The sequence below is a fragment of the Euprymna scolopes genome, chromosome 2, assembly GCF_053919585.1.
Source record: "Euprymna scolopes isolate OS-2025 chromosome 2, ASM5391958v1, whole genome shotgun sequence".
Taxonomy (NCBI): domain Eukaryota; kingdom Metazoa; phylum Mollusca; class Cephalopoda; order Sepiida; family Sepiolidae; genus Euprymna; species Euprymna scolopes.
The window spans coordinates 106,734,199-106,759,222 of NC_136483.1; the positions used below are offsets into that span (position 1 = coordinate 106,734,199).

The 25,024-nt window shown below is 38.4% G+C and overlaps 1 protein-coding gene and 1 pseudogene across 7 annotated transcripts in view; both read right to left on the reverse strand.

Moving 5' to 3' along the window:
• LOC145294031 (uncharacterized) overlaps window positions 1–25,024 on the reverse strand; it is a 100,143-nt gene that overhangs the window by 61,010 nt on the left and 14,109 nt on the right. The window lies entirely within an intron of this gene.
• LOC145243299 (U2 spliceosomal RNA) lies at window positions 23,265–23,412 on the reverse strand (annotated as a pseudogene).

Here is a 25,024-nt window from a genome sequence, read left to right on the forward strand (position 1 = left end):
AAAATATAAAATATATTTTAGTCATCGACATACAGACCTGTTTCGTTGTTTCACAACTCATCAGTGCCGCTAGACTAACACCTCTCCCAAGCCGAGGATCGAACCTAGAACCGTCGTGATGACAGTCGGCAGTCCTACCCCCTGATTACGGAATCGGTAGCCGAAATTAAACTGTCCGAATGCCTATTTAAATAAACATCCGTCCGCCACTCGTAGAGGGCTCAAACGTTTTGTTTGTAAACAAATCGCGAGCTTCGCATTATTTAAGCTAAATTAAGTAGCGAGTAAGATAATTTACGAGAGTGCTCTACCGAAGAGGGGAGCTTTATAAAATATATTTTAGTCATCGACATACAGACCTGTTTCGTTGTTTCACAACTCATCAGTGCCGCTAGACTAACACCTCTCCCAAGCCGAGGATCGAACCTAGAACCGTCGTGATAACAGTCGGCAGTCCTACCCCCTGACTACGGAATCGGTGGCCGAAATTAAACTGTCCGAATGCCTATTTAAATAAACATCCGTCCGCCACTCGTAGAGGGCTCAAACGTTTTGTTTGTAAACAAATCGCGAGCTTCGCATTATTTCAGCTAAATTAAGTAGCGAGTAAGATAATTTACGAGAGTGCTCTACCGAAGAGGGGAGCTTTATAAAATATATTTTAGTCATCGACATACAGACCTGTTTCGTTGTTTCACAACTCATCAGTGCCGCTATATACAGACACACAAACACTTTCACTTTTATATATATATATATATATATATATATATATATATATATATATATATATATATAAGTGAAAGTGTCTGTGTGTCTGTGTACATTTCTCTACGCAATAACTCTCTCAATTTTAAGTCTACAGACTCGAAATTTGATATACAGGGAAAATCTTTGCAATCGGTTTTCGGCCAGCACTTTTGTTAACGATTTGACGGTTGAGAACTTTACTAAACTCCTCCGCCAATTTTTGGTATAAACACTTGAAATTTTAGATATAGGTTCCTTGGACATGGATCTATCTTAATAACTTGATTTGAGCCTAGAATAATAAATATTCAGGGGTCATAATAGGGGTCACATTTTAAAGAAATTTGACTTCTGCGGTCTCTACCAAATTACTCAGACAATTTCTAGTCTAAACATTTGAAATTTTACATAAAGGGTATTCAGAGACAGGGCAAGCTTTTTAATCGGTTTGGGTCGAAAATTAGAGAGAGTGTGTGTGTGTGTGTGTGTGTGTGTGCGTTAGTTGATTACTTGTGACAGTTATTATATAAGAACAACTAACGTAAAGTTCTCATTTAGTTTGCTTAATAGTGCTATAGTATATATATATATATATATATATATATATATAAATATTGTGTGTGTGTATGTTAATTATAAGAACAACTAGCGTAAAGTTCTCATGTAGTTTGCTTAATAGTGCTATAGTAGATATATATATATATATATATATATATATATATATATATGTGTGTGTGTGTGTGTGTGTGAGTTAATTAACAACTAACGTAAATATAACTAATTAATTAACAACTAACGTAAAGTAGAGTTAATTAACGACTAACGTAAAGTTCTCATTTAGCTAGCTTAATAGTGCTATACTAGAGCTATAAACATTTTATTTAAATATATTATGTTAATAGGTTGGTTGGTTGTTTTTGTTTTACGGCATATCAACCCTTTTCGGGTTATTTAATGCCGAATCCAAAGATTTTGAAGAAAATTTTTTTAATAGAATATATTTGTTGTGTTCAAGTCGGTTTCTTTTTAACCCATAGTTGGAACCCTAACAGGTACTACCACTCTGGGTCAGAGTGGACCTGGGAGCAATGGCAATTAAAGGGTGGCCCCACACTCCCTAAAGCCCACAAGCTAAGGTCATATCCAGGACGCCTATTGAGGGACTTTTACCCTCTGCAGTGGGGCAGTCGGTGTATTCTAATGCCCCACTGACAGGGCCGTATGTTAATAGGATAAATACACATGCATTTAATCATTTTCGGTAAGTTGGCATATAAGAACATAACAAATTTTGTGTTGAGCTTATTGGTAAGTGAAGTTAGAAACTGTCAATAACGTATAAATACATACAAATATTTTTTTGTGTAAACAAATGGAGCTTCCAACGTTCGACAATGTTTATCATTGAGATTCCACCTATCGTAGCAACAGCCAGCTGTCGTCTAAACGATCGAATTTATATCGATGTAAATTGACGCCTGGTGCCTTATTCATAATATCCACTCATTTTTCTTGAGGACAAAATGAAATAAAAAATACAAAAAAAAAAAAATACAAAAAAAAACCTACAACAAAAGAAAACAACTGTGCTGAGAGCTAAAAATCAAATAAAATTTAAAAGCGAGCTAATTGATGACGTTATATTAAAAGAAGAATCTTTGAAATTGAAAATGTTTCTGATGAACAATTCAAACAAGCTCTTGGGCACGGAATGGATAAGGAATTTTCAATTATGGAATGTCAATCAACCACTTCTGTCAATACATTGAAACTTTATAAATACCACAGCAAAGAGACTAAAGCAAGAATGAAAAGTAAGCATTTTGGGACATTTTTCTTGCGAACTAGGAAGATGTAAAATGATTTCCAAGGTCGAATTAAACAGAATATTCAACCAGTTGTTTTTAAGAAAAGAAGTACGTTATTTGCGTACTTAAATACAATTGACGAGGAATTAAATAGTTATGAAAAAAATAGGAGTATTATCGAAAATAGATTAAAACGAGCGGACTTCGCTTACTATTTATGTAAAAAAGTAAAGAGACCAGCATTTGTGCATTGAACCATGCACTAAACGATTGCCATTATCCTCTGACTAGATTTATTTAAGCGATAATTATCTAGAAATAGCTGTGGGCAAGGAGGGTTGCAAGCTAGCGATTTTTACAAATTCCAAAGATTACCATTTAGTGTTAAGATTGTACCAATTAACAATAATAAGAATATTTAAGAGAAGCCACGACTATCAATCATTCGTTGACGTCCATGCTGATGACACGACCACCTATGGCAACACATCAAAGGCTGTAAATGACAAAGTTCTCTCTGATTCTCTCTCGCCTGATCTCGAGCGCGTGGTTCAGTGGGGGAAGAGGTGGCTGGTTACATTTAATACATCTAAAACAAAGCTTCTATCTTTACATCATCAACGCTCTGATCCCCATCTGGAATCAATTGAAATGGATGGCTCTCGTCTAGGAGTAGCCCCATGTTTTGACAAGCTTCTGGGTTTGTTCTTTACGCCTGATCTGAAATGGAACACGTACATCAGGTCTGTTGCCAAGGTCGTTGGAAAGATGGTGGGATCCTTCTACCGCCAAAGAAGATATCTCACTACTGATGCAATTCTCTATCTGTATAAAAGCCAAGTACGTCCAAGGATGGAATACTGCTGCCATATCTGGGCAGGAGCTGCTAAAAACAGCCTATCCTGCCTTGACAGAGTACAAAATAGACTTCGTGGCTTAGTGAGGGATGGCCTTTTCTCTTCCCTACAACCTCTCTCCCACAGGAGATACGTTGTGAGCCTATCCTTGTTTTATCGTTATTTCCATGGCAGGTGCTCGTCTGAACTCCAATCTCTAGTTCCCCCTCGCCAATCTTTCACGAAAAACACCCGTCTAGCTGAATCCACTTGAAAAAAAATTCCTCACTCTTTATCTGTGCCTAAACCAAAACGTAGATTCCATGAACAAAGCTTCTTTCTTAGAACTACACGACTGTGGAACTCTGTTTCGTCTGCACGCTTCCCACCTGACTACAACCTGGATGTTTTCAAGTCCAACGTTAACAAATTCCTAATGAACCGCCCCTTAAGTAAACACTTCATTAAATTTCCACACCAACGTACTGTACTTGCAATAACCCTTATCCCTGAGTGGCTTCCGGGCCTTGATAAGTGGTGACCACCGTGTAAAAAAAAAAATCAAATATAAATAGACAAATGCTATTTTTATGGGAAAAAATGAAATATCTTGGTCAAATTATAGACAAAGATGGTAGAAGAAGAAAATATGCTAGCGCCAGAAAATGTATTGTTACTACAAAGTTTTCTTGGTTTAGTAAATTATTACAATGTGTTAATTCCAAACATACACAGTTTGCGAGAGCTTCTTAATGGGCTATTAAAAAATGAAAAACATTGGCTCTAGACGACATAATGCCAGGAGGCGTTTGAAAAAATAAAAAAATACCCCTAAACAAGAATTATTGTTGATCCAATACAATCCAGACTTCGAAATAATTATAGTTATTAATGCTAGTTTGTACATATTACACAAAATAGAAGGCGGGTCGCTAAAACTATCACTCCCGCGTCTCGTACATTACTACTTGCGGAAAAGTTACTCACAAATCGGAGAAGGAAGAATTGAGTATTACTTTTGCGGCCACCAAATTTCATCGTATTTTTTTTTTTTCTTTTTTTACAGAATACACTTTTTGTTGCAAACCGGCAATAAATAACTGCTAGGGATTTGTGTTGAAAAAAAAAAAAGTAACAAAAAAAAGCAAAACAAAACACCCCCCCAGGTTATACCATCACAGATTGCAAACAGAATACACATATGGGAAACTATTCTCCTCAATTTCAATTATAAAATGAAGTAGCTGCCCTGGTCTAAATCTAACCATGCCGACTGATTATCTAAACATATCCCAAAATATGCTGAACTCCTCGAACACCTTCCATTACCTTTCCATAAACTGAATCAGAAGTAAAAATACCCCCCCCCCAAAAAAAAAAAACAAAAAAAAAAAACAACTTTATATAACACTCGAAGAGATAAAAGAAAAGATCCTAAACTATTATTTCTTAAAGAGCATAAAAAAATGAAATATAAGAAAAACATCCACATATTTCGATATCGTATTCAACCTGTAATTAAGTAATTATGTACGGCGATCGCGTGGTTATTTCTATAGATTTTTAGAAAAGAATACTAAAAAACAATCTCGTCGGTTACTCGGATATTTCGAGAAAGAATAGTTTCATACGAAGTTATGTGACTTGAATAAGCATGGATAAAGACATTGAAGATGTTCAGATCCTGGCCGAAAAGTGAGCGACCCTGGTTTAACATCCGCATAGATTTATATTTAGCCCGCTGAATGATGTCTATTGGTAGACAGTATCCCAAAATGGCAGGAAATATTAAAATGTAAGAAAGCCTTTCCTGTTTTGCCAGGGTACAACACCGTCTGCAAAATTTAGTGGGCGACGACCATTTCGTATCGGCGCTTCCTCTTTCTCACGGAAGAGACGTTGCGAGTCTATTTTTGCTCTCTCTGTCTGTACCTAAAACTGAACGGAAATTCCATGAACAGAGTTTATTTCCTAGACGTGTCCGTTTGTGGAATACACTACCTTCACGCTCAATGAATTTAAAATATTCTGTCTAACTTTTGCGCCGTACAATTGCGAGAAGCAATTGTAAAAGAAAAAAACAAAAAAACAAAACAACAACAACAGTCTTTAGGTACATTCAAAAAAGCGAAACGTGCACATACCGTACAAGATAACCTTAATAAACAATGTTCAATCTTCTATGACGCCAACCATGCTTGACAGGGAGAATTAACATAGCGTTTGATAAACAAAACAAAACAAAAAAAAAAAAAAAAAAATAGTACATGTAAAAATATCACGAATATCACTTCAAGGTTGAAAAAAAATTATTTCGGATATTCAGAAACAATACGTCTTACTTAGGAAGCAGGGATAGTAGATAAACGGGCTAGGAACATGATTTGCATGGTAAAGGGACACAAGTTTACCCGCAAAAGGCAACAAAATGAAGATACAATATTCAGATGATGTCGAGAATAATATCCCAAAAGACGAACTAATGGATGCTGTGTGCGACACATTTGAGATACTAATCCCGCAAAAAGGTTTGCAACAGCTAAGATGAAAAAGAAACCTTATGATTATGGACTTGATTGTAATCTATATTTATACTCCTATAATTGTTTTTTTGTGTATTCATATTTATATGAAAACGCATTGTTTCTATTTATTTAGACAAATTTATTAGAAAGCAAATATGACACAAGTTCCTTTTTAATGTGGAGGAAAACCAGGTCTATAAAAACAAGGGTAAAAAGGGGGCACACTGGCAGTATCCCAAAAAAATAGTAATTGTCTTAGTATGAAGGGTTTTCCCTACATTGTCCAAGGACCAATTACTTAAGTGAAACATCAGACAGATACTACACTTTCATCTTGGCCCGAAGGCCAAGAAAGAAAAAAGGCAGGTCTTTTTCTTTTTATTTATTTATTTATTTTTTACATGGAGTTCACCACTTATCAAGGCCCGGAGGCCACTCAGGGATAAGGCTTATTGCGTGTACAGTTATCAATGAGATAGTATTGTAGTAATCATTAGTATTGGAGATTTGATAGAGTGCCTTACTTAAGAGAGGGTTTTCAGGAATTTGTTTATGTTGGACTTGAAGATGGGAAACAGACAAAAGGAAGAGTTCCACAGTCGTGCACTTCTGAGAAAGAAGCTTTGTTCATAGAATCTTCGTTTGGATTTAGGCACAGATGAGAGTGGGGAAAATTGACAGTAGTTTCAGTCAGACGGGTGTTTCTCGTGAAAGATTGGCGAGGGGTGACGAGAGATTGGAGTTCAAACGAGCACTTGCCATAGAAATAATGATAAAACAAAGACAGGCTCGCAACGTCTCTTCTGTAGGAGAGAGGCTGCAGGGAAGAGAAAAGGCCATCCCTCACTAAGCCACAAAGTCTATTTTGTACTCTGTCAAGACAGGATAGGCTGTTTTTAGCAGCTCCTGCCCAGATGTAGCAGTAGTACTCCATCCTTGGACGTACTTAGCTTTTATACAGATAGAGAATTGCATCAGTAGTGAGATATCTTCTGGAGCGGTAGAAGGATCCCACCATTTTCCCAGCGTCCTTGGCAACAGACCTGTGTTCCATTTCAGATCAGGCGTAAAGGTCAAACCCAAAAGCTTGTCAAAACATGGAGCCTCCCTTAGACGAGAGCCATCCATTTCAATTGATGTCAGATGGGGATGAGAGCGTTGATGATGTAAAGATAAAAGCTTGGTTTTAGACGCATTAAAGGTAACCAGCCACTTCTTCCCCCACTGTATCACACACTCAAGATCAGAAGAGATAGAATTTGAGAGAACCTTTGATGTGTTGCCGTAGATGGTCGTGTCATCAGCATAGATGTCAACGAATGAGTTAAGAATTATTTTGAGTGATCATTGATGTAGATCAGGAAAAGAGTTGGGCCCAGGATGGACCCCTGAGGGACTCCAGCATTAATACTGTGGGCCTCTGATTTCTGCCCATCAACCACTACTCTTATGAACCTATCGGAGGGAAATGATTTAATGATTGAGAAAACATTACCAGTGATATCGTAGCTAGAAATCTTGTGAAGTAGGCCCTTATGCCATATCTTATTGAAGGCCTTCGATATGTCAAGAGCAATTGCCCTGGAAATGAAGCCTTTGTCAAGAGATTCACTAATCCTATGAGATATAACCGTTAGCAAATTTGCTGTAGATCTTGCAGAGTGGTAACCATATTGCATGTCATTAAGAAGGTTGTTTCTGCTGAGGTGGTTGACTACTTCTTTATTTAATATGGATTCTAACAACTTACTCATGACACACAGGAGACTTATTGGTCTGTACTGAGAGGGAGATGGCTTTTCACCTGAATTCTTAAATACAGGGCATACTGACGAGGTTTTCCAGTGTGTTGGAAAGCACTTCTCCTTAAGGCAACGCTTAAACAGTTTTGTAAGTATGGGGGCAAGTTCTGATTGGAGCTTTTTCAGCACTATAACTGGAATGCCGTCAGAGCCAGTTGCTTCACTGGAATCAAGGTTCTTGATTAGCTTGGCGACCTCACGCACAGATATTTGTATGTTGTATAGCGTGTTGTCTGTTATAGGAGGAAATACGGGGAGTTGATGGCCTTCGTCGCATAGGGTAGAATTAGCTGCAAAGTTCTTGGCAAATAGTTTGGCCTTGTCTGATACTGACGAGATGACCTCTGGACCATTGATAATGGTTGGGATAGAATGCACGCTTCTGTTCAGGATCCTGTTTGCTATTGGCCAAAACTGGTGAGAACGAAGCCGCTGTTCAGCTACTTTGGATTTAACGGACTGAGCATATAGCTCTCTTGCATTTTTTATTACTCTTTTACAGTGGTTTTTGGCAGTCCTGAAAGCAGCTTTAGTATCAGTACATCTATTACGTTGGTAGCTATGGAAAAAGTGATTTCTGTGTGCAATGGCAGCAGCGCATTCTGGGGAGAACCATGGCTGGCTGTTAGGTTTTTGTTGGACTTTTTTGGATGGTATGAATCGGTCTATGCCTACAATTAACCATTTGGTCAAGTCTGATACTATAGAGGACACATCTTTTTAAACATGAAATGCAGAAGTAGATCAGATACGAATGTACGGAAGCTATCCCAGTCAGCCATAGAGTATCGATATACAGTACGGTGGAGAGGTACGTCTGAAGACTTATTACATTTCATTTTTATCTTAACTGCTACAACGCAGTGGTCGGAGGATCTCAGAGGAGGTAGAACGGAATATGAACATAGCTCAGGAGAAGTTGTGAGGAAAAGGTCTAGAAGGCTTGCATACTGACCGGTAGTATCGGACACATGTGCGTTCGTGAACAATCTGGGTTAGGTCATAGGCAGTGGCAAAATCATGACAAAACCTCCCCTCGTCATCTGTCTTATTTGAGTAGGTCAGTCATTCCACATTATGGACATTGAAGTCACCGCAAATGTGAATGTTAGCCGAAGAATGAGCAGACAGGATGTGGTCAATTTTCTCAGATATACTCTTAAAGATAGTAACCTCACTGTTGTGGGGCGATAGAGGGCAAATATGAATGCAGTGGTGTAAGCTAGTGCAACCCGGAAGTACATATAAGGTAAATTAGGGTCTTCTCTGGAGATATCCCTACCACATGGAAAGCCATCTTTAATGTAGGCACATAATCCATGCCCATGGCGATCTTGGGGGTCAGATTTAGATGTTAAGTTAGAATACCCTTTAATTATGAATTAGTCTAGGAAAGTGTTTGGCCCTATGCCAGTTTCACTTAGAAAGAATATGTCCGGTTTCGCGTCCTGTAATTGTGTTTCAACATCTGGAAGGTTTGAACGTAGACCCCTGATCTTGGAGAAGGAGACCTGGTAGTAAGGGATCTACATTGGAGGATGGTGTTCTAGGTTTATTCGTGTGTGTGTTTTTAAAAACAATTTTTTTTAGTTATTTATTTGCTTCTCCACTGAGCAAATTAGGCACAACGCTGTTTTATAATGTGGAGAGTGAGAAGAGGGGGACCAGTTCACACTCGGGGGAACTGGATAGTGACAATTGGTATGAAGGGCTTCCCCAACCTTGACCTAAACTGATTGCTCAAGAGCAATGGTCTGATATGTTGGGTTGCCCACACATATAACTTTGATTGCAGCATCTGCCGGAACAGATATACAATTTGATAACAGAAAAAATATCTCGGCCCGAAGGCCAAGAAGAAAAAAGGCAAACCTTTTTTCTTTTTATGGTATTTATTTGCTTCCCCACGAGAGGAAATTAGGCATGAGTCCGTTTTTTAATGTGGAGGGGGAAGCGGAAGGGAAAGGGGGACCAACTCCCCCGAGCGGAGGGGAGGGGAGCTGGTGGTGAGAGCCTCTTGGTATATAGGGTTACCCTACATGGACCAGAAACTGATTGCCACAAGGGGAATGGTCTTTGATTGTAGTATCTACCGGAACAAATACTACACTTTGATCTTGGCCCGAAGACCATGAAAAAGGCGAATATTTATTTGCTTCCCCACTGAGCAAATTAGGCACAAGGCCGTTTTTTAATGTGGAGAGTGAAGGGGAGAGGGACCATCTCCTCCGAGGGGGAACTGGATAGTGACAAATGGTATGAAGGGTTTCCCCTACATTGACCAATATCTGATTGCTACAAGAGCAATGGTCTTATATGTAGGGTTGCCCTCACATATGGTTTTTGATTGCAGCATCTGCCGGAGCAGATACTACACTTTGATAAGAGAAAAAAGATCTTGGCCCGAAGACAAAAAAAAAAAAAAAAAAAAAAAGCGGACTTTTTTTCTTTTTATTTAAATAGAAAATACAACTTTCTTATATATGAGTCATGGGATTGCATTCACTAGCAAAAGATCTAGCTAATTTACATAATCTTTTAAATATTCATTTTAATTAATTCCCTATTAGTTCTTTTCGGTTTTCTTATGGGGTTATCATCTTTAGTTAACTATTACGTGTAATTATACTCATGCAGATATTCTACATGATTTATACTGGCATAATATTTGCGATGTGTGATAGTAAACACAAAGCTTTTTTCTATATATATTTATGTTTGCGTATATATATTGTGATACATTTATGAAAATGTATAATAAATTATTTTATTATATTGTGATACATTTATGAAAATGTATAATAAATTATTTTATTGATTTTTAGCCGAGAGGAGATATATTTGCACTATATTTTATTTACATTATTTTATTATATATTTTTGCGCCAAAAAGATCCACTCTCGTCTGCTCGTTCACATTTTGTAAACAAAACAGAAAAAGGGGTGGAGGAGGAGGCCTGTGAGCAAGAGAAGAAGGAAGAGACAGAGATACTGTGAACGAAGAGTGGAAGAGGAAAGAGAAAAGATAGAGAGAAATAAATCGTATAGAGAGAGGCCGTATATATAGAGAGATAAACTGTATATAGAAAGAGAGAGGTAGACCATATATATAGAGAGTGTGAGAAAATAAAAATAAAAATAAAAATAAAAAAAGGAGATTGCTTACTTGGTGGCGCCGGCCTCGAGGGCGGAATTCTAATCTGAGTGGTTGAGAGAACGAGTCTCTTATAGACTTGGAGGAGTAGGGGGAGGCACTATTCTTCTGTTATAAAAGAATTGTGTCTCTGACTAGCACCAGTCTTGTTAACGACTTACTGGTGAACGGTTGGCACAAATTAGTTACTCGCTGCTCGCCGTACTACAAAACTTGTTACTCGACCCAGTAGGGGGGGGTCGCATAGGGCATCCTTTGCAACCCCTCGGAGCTTACGCTATCACCGGGTAATCTACTTTACCCTCTAAATAGTTTTTTTTCCACATCTTGCAAAGGATTTGCTGCTTACTCTTTCGTCGGTTAACTACTGTCATGAACGTCACGAAAGAGCAGCTCCTACGCAGAAGGGAGTCATTGACTCAGAAGATTCAGGGACGACTGAAGATGTGTCGTGATGGAGTTAGGCCATCGGCGTACTCATTCTTAAGGACGGAGATTCGACAATTCATTGTCGAGTTAGAGACTTGTATCACACAGCTGGAGTTAGGCTCCTTTGATGAGAGTACACCTGCCGAGATTGAGGGTGCTTGGCTGCCTCAACTAAAGGATTATTATGAAGACTTGGGCGATTTGGATCAAGCATACCGACAGCCAGAGCCCAGCCCTTACTCGGAATCTGCCTTTGAGTTCTCAAGGGCTTCTGCAACTACCGGGAGAGGTTCTTCCTTCATTGTTAAACCCCCACGTATACAGATCACAGGGCCTACATTTAGCGGAGAGGAAATGGAGTCCGACCGCATGAGTTTCAGAAACTTCTTGACTAGGTTTGAGAACTGCGTGATCGGCATGGCCAATGATGCCGAGAGGTTGAACTTCTTGAAGTGTTCACTCTCAGACAGAGCCTTGAGGCTGGTAAATCACCTAAGTTGCACTGACACCAATTACCAGCAAGCCATGGCTATACTGAAGAGGGAGTATTTGGACCTGGATGAAATCATTGACCAAATATTCCAGGATATTCTGGACTATGTACCAAAGAAAGGTGGAGCCCTTTTTGAGCTGGGGGACTTCGTTACCAGGACGGCATCGCTGTTGGAAGAGCTGGGGAATTCCTTTTCGTGTGACTTTTCTGTGGACGATTCTGGCGGAGCCAGACTGATGGCTAAGATTCTGTTTAGGAAATTTCCTCTCGAACTGAAAGGCGAGATAATAGCACTAACAAATAGACGGGTGCCACCTTTGTCCTCCATATTGAGGCTAACTGGAGAAGCAATAAAGAGATTGCAGATTAAGGGCGGTGTCTCCACTGCATTTACATCAACAATAAGACAGAATACGTTTCAAAAGTTTGGTAGGGGGAACGCTATTACTCCTTCTTTTCATGTGGATGTGAACAATGCAACTTTAACCGGGTATTCCCGCACGTTGCCACCCATTCTCTCAGTTACATTCTCTTGTGGACCAAAGACAGTGTCAGTGAATTGCCTACTGGACACGGGTAGCGGGCGGACATATCTGGCGGCAGATGTACTGAGAACTTTGTGCCCAATCGAAACCCTTGGTGTCAATTGTCAGCTGAGATTGTCTACCTTTCTAGGTGAGTGTCAGCGTGGGTTCACAGAGGTAGTCCTGGGAGTTGACTTGGGTTCTGGAAGGACTGTGACATCTCCTGTCTTGGTAGCCGATGGTATGGACTTGTCGGTTCGAGTGGCCAACCTGGAATCTCTATTGCGTGTCTTTCAGGATGCAAAATATGCTTTGGCCGGCCAGTTTGAGACCGGAAAGGATTTAATACCGATCAAGGGAATAATTGGGTTAGACCTGATTGAACACCTGGACTCATTAAAGCTGATCCCGTGTTTGAATGGATGGGCCTTTGCAACCCCGCCTGGATTGGTCCCGTTTGGAGCAGTGGACTCTTTTTTCTTGGAAGATAAGCCCCTCTCTGAGGTTACTCACCTCTCGTTTAATTCGGTAATGGAACATACCCCCCAGGTCGATTCATCACATTTATGTTTTGTCCTTGAAACACAATCAACATACCTGGATCCCATGGCGGAGTGCTTTCCTGACAGTATGGTACAAAGAGGACTAGAACAAATGTTTACGTTGGAATCTCTGGGGCTTCCCAGTCAGGAGGACTTTTCTGATTACGATAAAGTTCAGATGAAGCGATTTGAGGAAACGGTAAAGCTTCGGGATGGAAGCTATTATGTGGAGCTCCCCTGGCATCACGATAGATTAGCCAGAGTCCCCTCTAATCATGCAACTTCCTTGCATGTTTTAGACCGGGTAGCAGCAAACTTGACTAAAAGAAAAATATATGATGAATATTTGGAGGTGTTTCGTCAGCAACAGGAGGACGGTATAATTGAAGAGATTTTTGTCTCCCCTCAGGAGTTCGACAAATATGTGTGGATACCACATAGACCAGTTTTCAAGTCGGACCCTACGGCAACTACCAGGATAAGACCAGTGTTCAACTGTAGTTTGAAGACAGGAGATGGATTATCGCTGAACGAAGCAGCATATTCTGGCGTTAACTTAACAGGGGACATCTTAAAGTTGTTGCTGGCCTTTAGAGCCAACAATCATGTGCTACTAGCAGACATTCGCCGAGCCTTCCTAATGATTCGGCTTAAGCTGGAGGCGGATAGGAACCGGTTTTGCTTTTTTCTTAAACAAGGAAATTGTTTGCGCTGCTTCCGCTATACCACCTTGATATTCGGGTTTACTTCCAGCCCATTTGTGTTGGGGTGCATCTTAAAATTGCATGCGGCAAAATACCCTCAAGATGCTTGCCGCAGAATGATAGAGGACCGGTTTTATGTGGATAACCTTGTGGCATCCGTGGCAGACGCGAGTGAGCTTACTACATTGTATTCCCTTGTTAGAGAGCGTTTGCTGGAAGGGGGCTTTATTATCCAGTCATGCAACTCAAACAGTCAGGCGCTCCGCAATAGGATGAAGGAGGATGGTACTCTAAGTATCCATGAAGAGGAGTGGGAGAGAGTACTGGGCTACCGATACTCCCCACATTCGGAGGAGTTGTATGTCGCTCCGGTAAAGTGCAATCCTGACGTGACAACTAAGAGAGGTGTTCTTTCAGAGTCAGCTAAGGTCTTCGATCCGTTGTCCCTATGTCTCCCGGTTACTATCCGCAGTAGAGTGCTAATCAGGTCCATGTGGAAGAATGGTGCAGGTTGGGATGATCCACTCCAGCCAGCGATCTTGAGCGATTGGAGAGAGCTAGCCAGGGACCTTTCAGGGTTGAGTGATTTCCGTTTTTTGCGCAAGGCGCTTATGGCAGGGCTGCCTGGAGATATGTACCTGTTTTGCGACGCGTCCAAGGAAGCATATGGGTTTGCCGTGTATATCGTACAAAATGGTCGGTCATCCTTATTATTTGCGAAAGCTAAGGTGGCACCTATGAAGGACAAGACTTTGCCTGTGTTGGAACTAATGGCCGTTTTCCTCGCCTTCAAGTGTCTCCCCACAATCCTGGACAATTGTGAAGGATTTGTTCCCGAGAATTTGTGTATAGCCACGGATGCACAGGTGGTCTTGTCCTGGATTTTATCTCAAAACATGGCTAGCAAAAATGTTTTTGCAAAAAATAGACTTAAAGACATTCTGCAGATGAAAGTGGAGTTGGAGTCTCGCTATGGCTTGAAGACTCTCTTCAGATATGTTGATAGTACACTCAACCCGGCGGATTTGTTAACAAGAGGATTAACATTGAGAAAGTTCCAATCCAAGATGGAATTTTGGTGTTCAGGCCCTTCCTGGCTATGCGAAGGAATATCTCAATGGCCAGGACAGGATATGCCCTGTTTGAGTGAGATATGCCAGCGAATGACCCGCAGTTCAGCAAATTGTTCTTTGATCCATGATCAAGAGTACACTTCGGCCATACCTTTTCAGAGGTTTTCCTCATTCTCTGGTTTACTGACTGTTACTGCCTTGGTGTTTAAGTTCCTAGCCATCCGATTTAATCGACAATGGGACTACAACTCTAAGGCAGCGATCTACCTTATGAAGACAGTGCAACGGCAAGAATTTCCCGTGGAAGTGGAGTACCTAAAGGAGCCGAGTGGTAAACCCATGCCAGTTAGGGTTCGTGCTCTGGATCTTTTTCTGGACCCTGACGGTTTGATTCGATCTCGGGGAAGAATCAACCAATCTTCCCACTTTGGTTATGAAGTTAAAAACCCCATTCTGATAGGGAAACATCATCCTGTTACCAGACTCATCATTTTAGATTGTCATGAAAGGTGTTGCCACCTTGGAACTGGGTCAACTCTAGCGGAGTTGAGGCGAAGCGGTTATTGGGTCCCGCAGGGTCGACAAGCTGTGAATAAGGTACTGGCTGTTTGTGCCAGATGTAAACGTTATAATTCAACGCCAGTGACGCCGAATGCTGCTGCTGCCCTGCCGTCGCACCGTACCGATTTCAGAGTCCCCTATCAACACACTGGGATTGATTTTACTGGCCATCTTTGGGTGAGTGACAGGAAACGAGATACGAAAATGTACTTGCTCCTGTTCACTTGTTTGAATATCAGAGCAATACACATTGAAGTAGTTCCCAACATGAGCGTACCCTCTTTCTTCCAGGCACTGGTTCGATTTACTAACCGATATGGCGTTCCCGAAACCCTTTATAGTGACAACGCGAAAACGTTTATAGGAAGTGGAAAGATTTTCGATCGTCTCTCTCTTTTTACGGACTATCAAAGAAAATACGGTCCTTGTAAGTTAAAACTTAAAACCATTCCCTTGTTCTCTCCTTGGTATGGAGGAACATGGGAGCGATGTATCAAGACCATGAAGAATTGCCTATTTAAGATTCTTGGCAGGGGTAGATTGGATTACTTTACCCTTCTGACAGTGTTATCGGATATTCAGAGGTCTGTTAATAACCGGCCTCTTACTTACCAGGTGTCAGCCGACAAAAATGCTACTCCAATTACCCCTAATATGTTCCTTAAGCCCAATCAGAGCCCCGGGCTATTGATACGACTGGATAGAGAGGATAGAACAACCTTGTTGCCTCCCAGCAGGGATAGGCTAATTCAAACCTTGGAACTTAGGGACCAATGTCTGACAGATTTCCACAAACTATGGTATGAGGAGTACCTGCTAGAGCTGGGAAGGAAGATTCCTGGTCGATCCCGACTCAGTACAAGAACCCGCCTCCAGAAGGATGATTTGTGCTGATTAAGAGTCCTTTGAAACCCAGACCGTTTTGGGTCTTAGGAACTATTACTGAACTGATTCCAGGCCATGATGGTGTCGTTAGAGCAGCAGCACGTGTACAAAAAGGGGAGGGCTTGGAGGAAGTACATTCCCTGAAACATCTGTACCCCTTAGAGCTTTCTAGGACTCCTGAAGGACCTCCTGTTGCAGAGGGAGGGGAGACGTTAGATTCACCCCCTAGTGTTGAAGAGCAGGTCTGGTTGTGTCCCCTGTGCAGCTCTCCGCAGCAGAATCAGAATATGATCGGGTGTGACTCGTGCGACGATTGGTACCATTTCCGATGTGTCGGTATCGACTCAGAACCTCCCAACAGGCAAAAGTGGTATTGCCCAGAATGTGCGCCCCTTAAAAAACGACGGGGTAGACCTAGCCTGCTGCCTGCTTGATTGATATCTGGACTGGTCGACTACTGCTATATTGTACTAACAGTTGTTTTTTGATTAAGTATTTTGGTGGTCTGTCATTTTTATGTAACTTTTTCTTTTTCTTTTCTCTCTTCTACCTTTTGTTTTTTTTTCTCGTTTTTGTCGGGAGTGTGTGAGAAAATAAAAATAAAAATAAAAATAAAAAAAGGAGATTGCTTACTTGGTGGCGCCGGCCTCGAGGGCGGAATTCTAATCTGAGTGGTTGAGAGAACGAGTCTCTTATAGACTTGGAGGAGTAGGGGGAGGCACTATTCTTCTGTTATAAAAGAATTGTGTCTCTGACTAGCACCTTACTGGTGAACGGTTGGCACAAATTAGTTACTCGCTGCTCGCCGTACTACAAAACTTGTTACTCGACCCAGTAGGGGGGGGGGGTCGCTTAGGGCATCCTTTGCAACCCCTCGGAGCTTACGCTATCACCGGGTAATCTACTTTACCCTCTAAATAGTTTTTTTTCCACAAGAGAGAGGACTGGAAAAAGTTAACAGTCAGTAGAGCTTTGTGGCCATCAGAAGCGAAGGTGGAGGCAGCGAAGGAGGAAGGCAACGTCGGTGGCGTGATATCGCTATAAGCGAAAACAGCGGTGACGGCCAAAATCTGTTTTGATCAGCGGTTAAAGAATATCGACTGAAGAAGAAAAAAATGAAGGCAACGAATGAAGGATCAAAGGAGCAGTGAAATATTTACTATAAATGAAGGACTTCGATAGACTTGAAGCAACTAACATGAACGCGCGTAATGAAACGTAAACAATCCGAATGACAGAAGTACGAAAACTAACCTGCGCGCGCGTAATCACATGTAAACAATTTACAGGAAAGAAATATATATATATATATATATATATATATATATATATATATATATATATATTTAAAAGAGTGTAGCCATCAACAATTGTGGGTTTTTTTAAAAGGTTTTCATCATATTTTTATTTTAAAATATTTTTATAACGCGTTTCGAGCTTAGGGTGTGCTCTCTTCAGATATTTTCGTAAAAAGTTTTTCTCGAAAATATCTGAAGAGAGCACACCCTAAGCTCGAAACTCGTTATAAAAATATTTTAAAATAAAAATATGATGAAAACCTTAAAAAAAAAACCTCAATTGTTGATGGCTACACTCTTTTAAATATACATTTTTTCTCTCGTTGGAACTACACACAACCATCACTTTAAATAAATATATATATATATATATATATATATATATATATATATATATATATATATATATATATATATATATAAAAGAGACAAAAGAAAGGTCCTTTTTCAAAGGACATTCAGTGAGTTTTTCAACCAAATCTTTAATTTCTCCAAGACCTTCCTCTTCCTCTAGAACCTGTACTAATTGAGCAGACGATTTCTGGTCTTTAATGTGAACATTGACTGTTGACGATATATTTTACTCTTGGTAGAATTTGAATCATTAAATAATTTTATTTAGTAAGACATATTTAATTTTCTTTTCTTGAATAGAATTTTATTTATTTTTTATATAAATAAAAGTTTGTTAATTTTTCGACGATACTCGTTATTTCTCATGTGATTTCGTTGTCCAGTATATTTCATTTTATTGTTGTCTTCGAGACGGTTATCCCATTCCCATAACAACGCATTATCAAGGAACCTGGGAAACTTTTTTTTTTTTTAATATATATTTCGTTACGTCATCTATCTCTACCGTCCCCAGTAGGGCTGGGACACGTCGTAACAATATATATACTAGCATTTCAGCCCGCCGTTGCCCAGGTGTTTGGATGTGTGTGTTGAGCAAAAAAAAAAAAAAGTGGTAGTAGGTAGGCAGGCTCGTACCTGTACGTGAAGGAAGAAAAGAACGAGTGGGACCTGACGTCTTTGCTATCACGACCACCGCTAAACCGGAAGTGACGTAGGTTTTAATTTAGGCTAGACAATCGAAATGAGAGGATGATTTTCAAAAATATCGACGAAAAAAGCGCCCCTCTGTAGAAAAGTTCCCAGTTGAAGGTGAAGATATTAATCTTTTTAGCCAATTTTTCGATATTTGTCGTCTGGAAGGTTGGACTTTAAAACGATACTGGTCTTGGTAAAATCCGTCGCCTCTGTCAAAAGTTTTAGGCAGACATACAAACATGCATACATACATACATTTATATATTGGTAACTCAACATTTTCGACCCAGACTGATTAAAAAGCTTGCCCTATCTCTGAATACCCATTATGTCAAATTTCAAATGTTTAGAATTGAAATTGTCTGAGAATTTGGTAGAGGCCGCAGAGATAAAATGTTTTTTAACTTTGACCCCTATTATGACCCCTTAACATTTATTGTTTTGGGCTCAAATCAAGTTATTAAGTTAGATCCATGCCCAAGGAATCTATATCTAAAATTTTAAGTGTTTAGATCCAAAATTGTCGAAGGAGTTTGGTAGAGTTCTCAAAGGTCAAATCGTTAAACTTTGATCCCTTACAGCCAAATTTCTGGCCGGAAATCGATCCTAAAAATTTTCCCAAATCTCAGTACCCTGTATATCAAATTTCGAGTCTGTAGACTTAAAATTGACAGAGTGATTGCGTAGGGAAATGTACACACACAGACACACAGACACGCAGATACACAGAAACGTTCACTTTTATAGATATACAAGCATGGGTGCTCGGCGTGCCCGGGTATTTGGAGATGTATGTTGAGCAAAAAAAAGAAAAAAAAAAAAAAAAAGCGATCAATTTTTTTTTAAATTTGACCCCTATTATGACCCCTCAACCTTTACTGTTTTGGGCTCAAATCAAGTTATTATGTAAGATCCATATCCACGAAACCTATATCTACAATTTCAAGTGTTTAGACCCAAAATTGTCGGAGGAACTTTGTAGAGTTCTCAAAGGACAAATCGTTGCATTTTGACCCCTTCATAGCCAAATTTCTGTCCGAAAACCGATCACATAGATTTTCGCAAATCTCAGTAGCCTGTATATCAAATTTCTGTAGACTAAAAATTGACAGTGTTATTGTGTAGAGAAATGTACACAGACAAACACACAGACAGACACACATGCACATTCACTTTTATAGATAGATAGATAGATAGCTTAAACAAAAATATATACGTATACATAAATATATATGGAAACAGTTTTGTGTTTGCGTTAAACTTTTTACGCAAATATTATGTAAAGATAAACCATGTAGAATATCTGCATTAATATAATTACACATAATAGTTAACTAAAGATGATCATCCCATAAGAAAACCGAAAAAACTAATCGGGAATTAATTAAAATGAATGTTTAAAAGAATATGCAAATTAGCGAGATCTTTTACTAGTGAATGCAATTCCACAACCCATATATAAGAAAATTGTATTTTCTTTTTAAATAAATGGAAAAGAGGGGTTTAATGTGAATATCAATACACACAAAAGAAAAACGAATTGATATATATATATATATATAGAGAGAGAGAGAGAGAGAGAGAGAGAAAGAAAGAGATTGGATGCAATATATAGTAATGATTTAACAAGTATAAAAAAAAAAGAGACGCATATGCCACCATCGAAACCAAAACGTTCAGCTCACGATTTATTTTGCCTCTGCCGTCAATGACTTGGCTATGAAAACATGTTTACTGCAAGGCTAAAAATTAAAACATGAACCAATAGCTACTATTCGTTATGGGGGCGTTCGACCTTCACCTGGCAAATTTCATTTATTTAAATTTCCATTTTTTTTTTAAATTTGCACACTTTTGCACCCATTTTTTCCGGGCTATAACCCAAATATAAAGTTTTGCATGGATTCAAATACCTTATATATGAAGTTGCATGTCTGTAGACAAAAAACCCTAGGAGGAGTTTGGTAGGCAAAATTTGTTAAACAAAACAATATACGTATACATAAATATATATGGAAACAATTTTGTGTTTACTATAAACTTTTTATGCAAATATTATGCAAGTATAAATAATGTAGAATATCTCCATGAATATAATTACACGTAATAGTTAACTAAAGATGATTATCCCATTAGAAAACCGAGGCAACTAATAGGGAATTAATTATAATGAATGTTTTTAAAAAATATGCTAATAAGCTAGATCTTTTGCTAGTGTGTACAATTCAACAACCCATATATAACAAATTGTATTTTCTTTCTAAATAATTAGAAAATAGGGCCCCCTCTTTTCTGTTGTTCTTAATCAAAGTGTAGCATCTGTTCTGCAGATGCTGCACTTTAAGTAATTTCCAGTTTTCCCTTTCTTATAACTAGTTGTGCGCACTTTTCCATTCCAAATCCCATTTGGATATCTTGGCTGAAAATCCTGGTAGTGTTAATTAGTGTCTCTAGCTCCTTTTCGGTCCTTGCAAAAAAGTTTCAGATCGTCCATGTACATCAGGTGGTTCATTTTTTCCTCTGTATTGGAGAACTTGTATCCGGCTTGGCACTTTCTCAGAATACTGTTCAAGGGCATCATGGCTATGATGAACAGTAGTGGTGATAGTAAGTCTCCTTGGAAGATACATCTTTTTATGTTAATTTCTGTTATGTATTGTCCATCAGCTGTCAATTCCAGTATCCATGTTTTCATTGCGTTTTCTATTAGATTGGTGATCCTGCTTGGTATTTTATACATTTTTAGGCATTCTGTTATCCATGCTTGGAGTATCCTGTCGTATGCTTTTTTGTAGTCGATCCATGCCATGGCTAAATTCTTTCTCCTCCTTTTTACCTCCTTTAGGATCTTTTGATCTATATATAGCAGGCCATGTGTTCCTCTTTTTCCTTTTTGGCATCCTTTCTGCTCCTCGGGGATAAGACCACGGTTATTCAGGGAGTGGTAGATTTGTTCCCTCAGTTGTGCTGTCAGTATCTTCCACATGGTAAGCACGTGATTGGCCTATAGTTGCTAGGGACGCTTCCTTTCTCCGTGTCTTTCTGTAGCAGTGTAGTTCTACCTTTTGTCCTCCAGTCTGGCACGCTTGCTTCCTGTATAAATCTTCTCAGGTTTTGGGCTAGTCTTTCGTGTAAGGTTGTGAATTTTTTGAACCAGTATGCATGTATCCCGTCGTGCCCTGGTGCTCTTCAGTCTGCCATTTTTCCTATGATTTTCTTTAGGATTTCCTTGCTGATTTCATTCACTGTTCCTTCTTCTATTTATCGTAACTCTTCTTTCATGTCTTTCATAATAATAATAATAATAATAATAATAATAATAATAATAATAATAATAATAATAATAATAATAATTCTGATTTCGTTTATCACCGTCTCTCTGGAAAGGGATGGCATTCATTTCCAGAGGATTTCCCTCAATCCCGGCTTCAAACCAGGGGCTTCAAAGATCAAGGATTTTCCTAAGGATGTTGGTGGTACCTACAATTGCAAAGGTCTGAAGGCTGCTAAAACATCGAGGATTCGTAGTTTTTTTCAATTGTTCTTCCAGACGATTTTATACTACTCCTAGTGTACCAACCAAATATGACCAGGATTATTTGTGTTTTAACCCCGTGTATAGGCCTTATCTCCAAGGCCAATGGAGCATAATAATAATAATAATAACAATAATAATAATAATAATAATAATAATAATAATAATAATAACTAGCGGGGCCTGTGGAAATTTCACAGCAGCATTTTCATATGTAATATATTGTTGCTGAGCATGCTGTGAGTGTTCTGTTCAGCATGAATGAAGGCACAATCATATTATTCTCGTTGTTTATTAAAACTGTACTGCCCCCTTATTAAAATAATAACTTTGATATATTTCCTGGGCTGATTATTTCATTACAAACACACAGATCAATTAACACACATTTTATCATTTTTCATAATTATTGATTATGTTGCTATGCTCGACAATAATTTTTCATAGTTTCAACCCATATTATCGCCCCTCCCTTTACTAAAATATTAAATTTGATATATTGTATCGGCTGATTATTTTATAAAAATGAACACAACTATCAATTAACTCATATTTCATAATTTTTAATAATTCTTTAATATGGTACTAATTTTGACAATAATTTTTCATCATTTAAACTCATCACATCGCACACCTTACTAAAATAATAACTTTGATATATTGTCTAGGCTGATTATTTCATTACAAACACACACATCAACCAACTCATATTTCATCATTTTTCGTAATTCTTGGATATGTTACTAATTTCGACAATATTTTTTTATAATTTAAATAAACGTTGTCGCCCAACCTTACTAAAATAATAACTTTGATACATTTGTTGGGCTGATTATTTCATTATAAACACTAATCAATTAACCTCCATTTCATCATTTTTCAGTTAGAGATTATACAACCATTGCTTCAACATGAATTTCTGAATATAGTATTAGTTTAAGCATTCCAGTACTCTTAAATCCCCCCTTTCTTGGTCTTGGTTAATGGAGGAGAAATCCTTCATTACTGATACAATTTTTATTTTTGTTATTGACCAGAGTGCCTCTTTTGGGGAGCTAGTTTCCCCCTAAATTTTTAACCGACCTGATGTCCAATTCCGCCCGTGTGGGGAGGCAAGTAAAAAAAAAAAATCAGAACGGACATTTTCCAGGGCATTTTATAATTAATCAGAAGTGACATTTCCAGGGCATTTTGTAATTAAATCATAAATAACTTTTTCCAGTTACTTTTTTAATATTAAAACTTCGTTACATCAAACATAGTATCTATTCACAATGCCTCCCCACGGGACAGATTTAGACACTAAGGTTGTTTTTTAAGGTGGAGAAAAAATTGTCTTAGTCGTAAAGGATTTCTCTTCCACCGAGAGAGAAGAAATTGAAATGTAGCACCTGAAGAACAGATACTACACGTTGATCTTAGTCAAAAGGCCAAGAAAGACAAATCACTTTTATTAGCTGTGCCTCAAAGCGACATCAATTTTTTTTAAGGGTGACAATGTTTATTTGGAATATTCCACTTCCCTTATTTAGGGATGCACAGCATGATAACGGACGGAGCGATGATGATGATGATGATGATGATGATGATAATAATAATAATAATAATAATAATAATAATACATAGATAAGTATATATATAAACATATATAGGAAAAATAAGAGTGGAAAATGAAGTCACAAGAACAATACGTATATTGGTGAATATAATACATAAACTACCTACATTATTTAAAACTATGATAGAAACCCTATACATCTTTTTACATTACACGTTATATAATACGCTCCTCGTTTATCTTAAAATTTGATACCCCTTAACAACATCAATATTTTCATTGATTTATTTCGTTCCTGATGAATCCCCCGCTAGACGTCGCATCCCCATTATGTTACCTAGCGTCTTCTCTACTCTTCTGATGAAAAGCATTAGGCTTCGAAATACCTTGGTATAAAGAGTCCCCTCTATCCCCCAACTAAATGTTTGTATACCTTTATTAAATAAATGAACCACTCTATATTTACCAATGTATAGTTTTTGTGACTTCATTTTCCATTCTTATTGTTTCTTATATAAGCTCCAATGATACTTGTTGAGCTTTATATTATCCCGACAAGTCTATTCTCCTAACTCTCTGTGTCACACACACACACACACACACACACACACACACACACACACACACACACACACACACACACACACACACGTATGTATATATATATATATATATATATATATATATATATATATGTACTAGTGTTGAACCGATTAATCGAAATCAGGAATCCAAAAAATCGGAACTTTTTGGGATATCGGAATCGGAGATATCTTTGCATATTTTCCCATGCCAAAAACATTTCCTTTAATTAAGGTTTTTTTAAAAATTTAATTTCGTTTAAATCAAAATTTTCCACCGCTGATAGTAATGATAGAATATAAACATTTATTGATTTTACACAACCATAAAACTAAACTCTATAGAACATCTCCACCACACAAGTGTATTTTTATGTAATATCTGCACATGTAACTTGAGTTTTTACGATAACCAGGAAAAAATATTTAGAGGTTTATAAGAATCAGAATCTCTAAGTGTATTGGAATCGGGAACTTTATCAGAATCGAGAAAAATATTTGAATCATCCAACCACTGTACACACACACACACACACACACACACACACACACACACACACACACACACACACACACACACACACACATACATATATTTAGTGGAGATGGTAATTAATAAAAACTGAAGAAAGCGCTCAATACTGTTGTAGAGCAAATATGCTTTTTATTTTTTGTTACCGTACCTTTCTGTTAAGTTACATTATTGTTTCGGCTACACGGCCGTTTTTTGGGCCGTCTGTAGCGTCCTCAGATTTTACAGAAATGTTCGCTATTTTGGGATGAAAGCGAACATTTCTGTAAAAGTCTGAGGACACTACAGACGGCAAAAAAAAAAAAAAAAACGGCCGCGTAGCCGAAACAATAATGTAACTTAACAGAAAGATACGGTAACAAAAAATAAAACGTATATATTCTT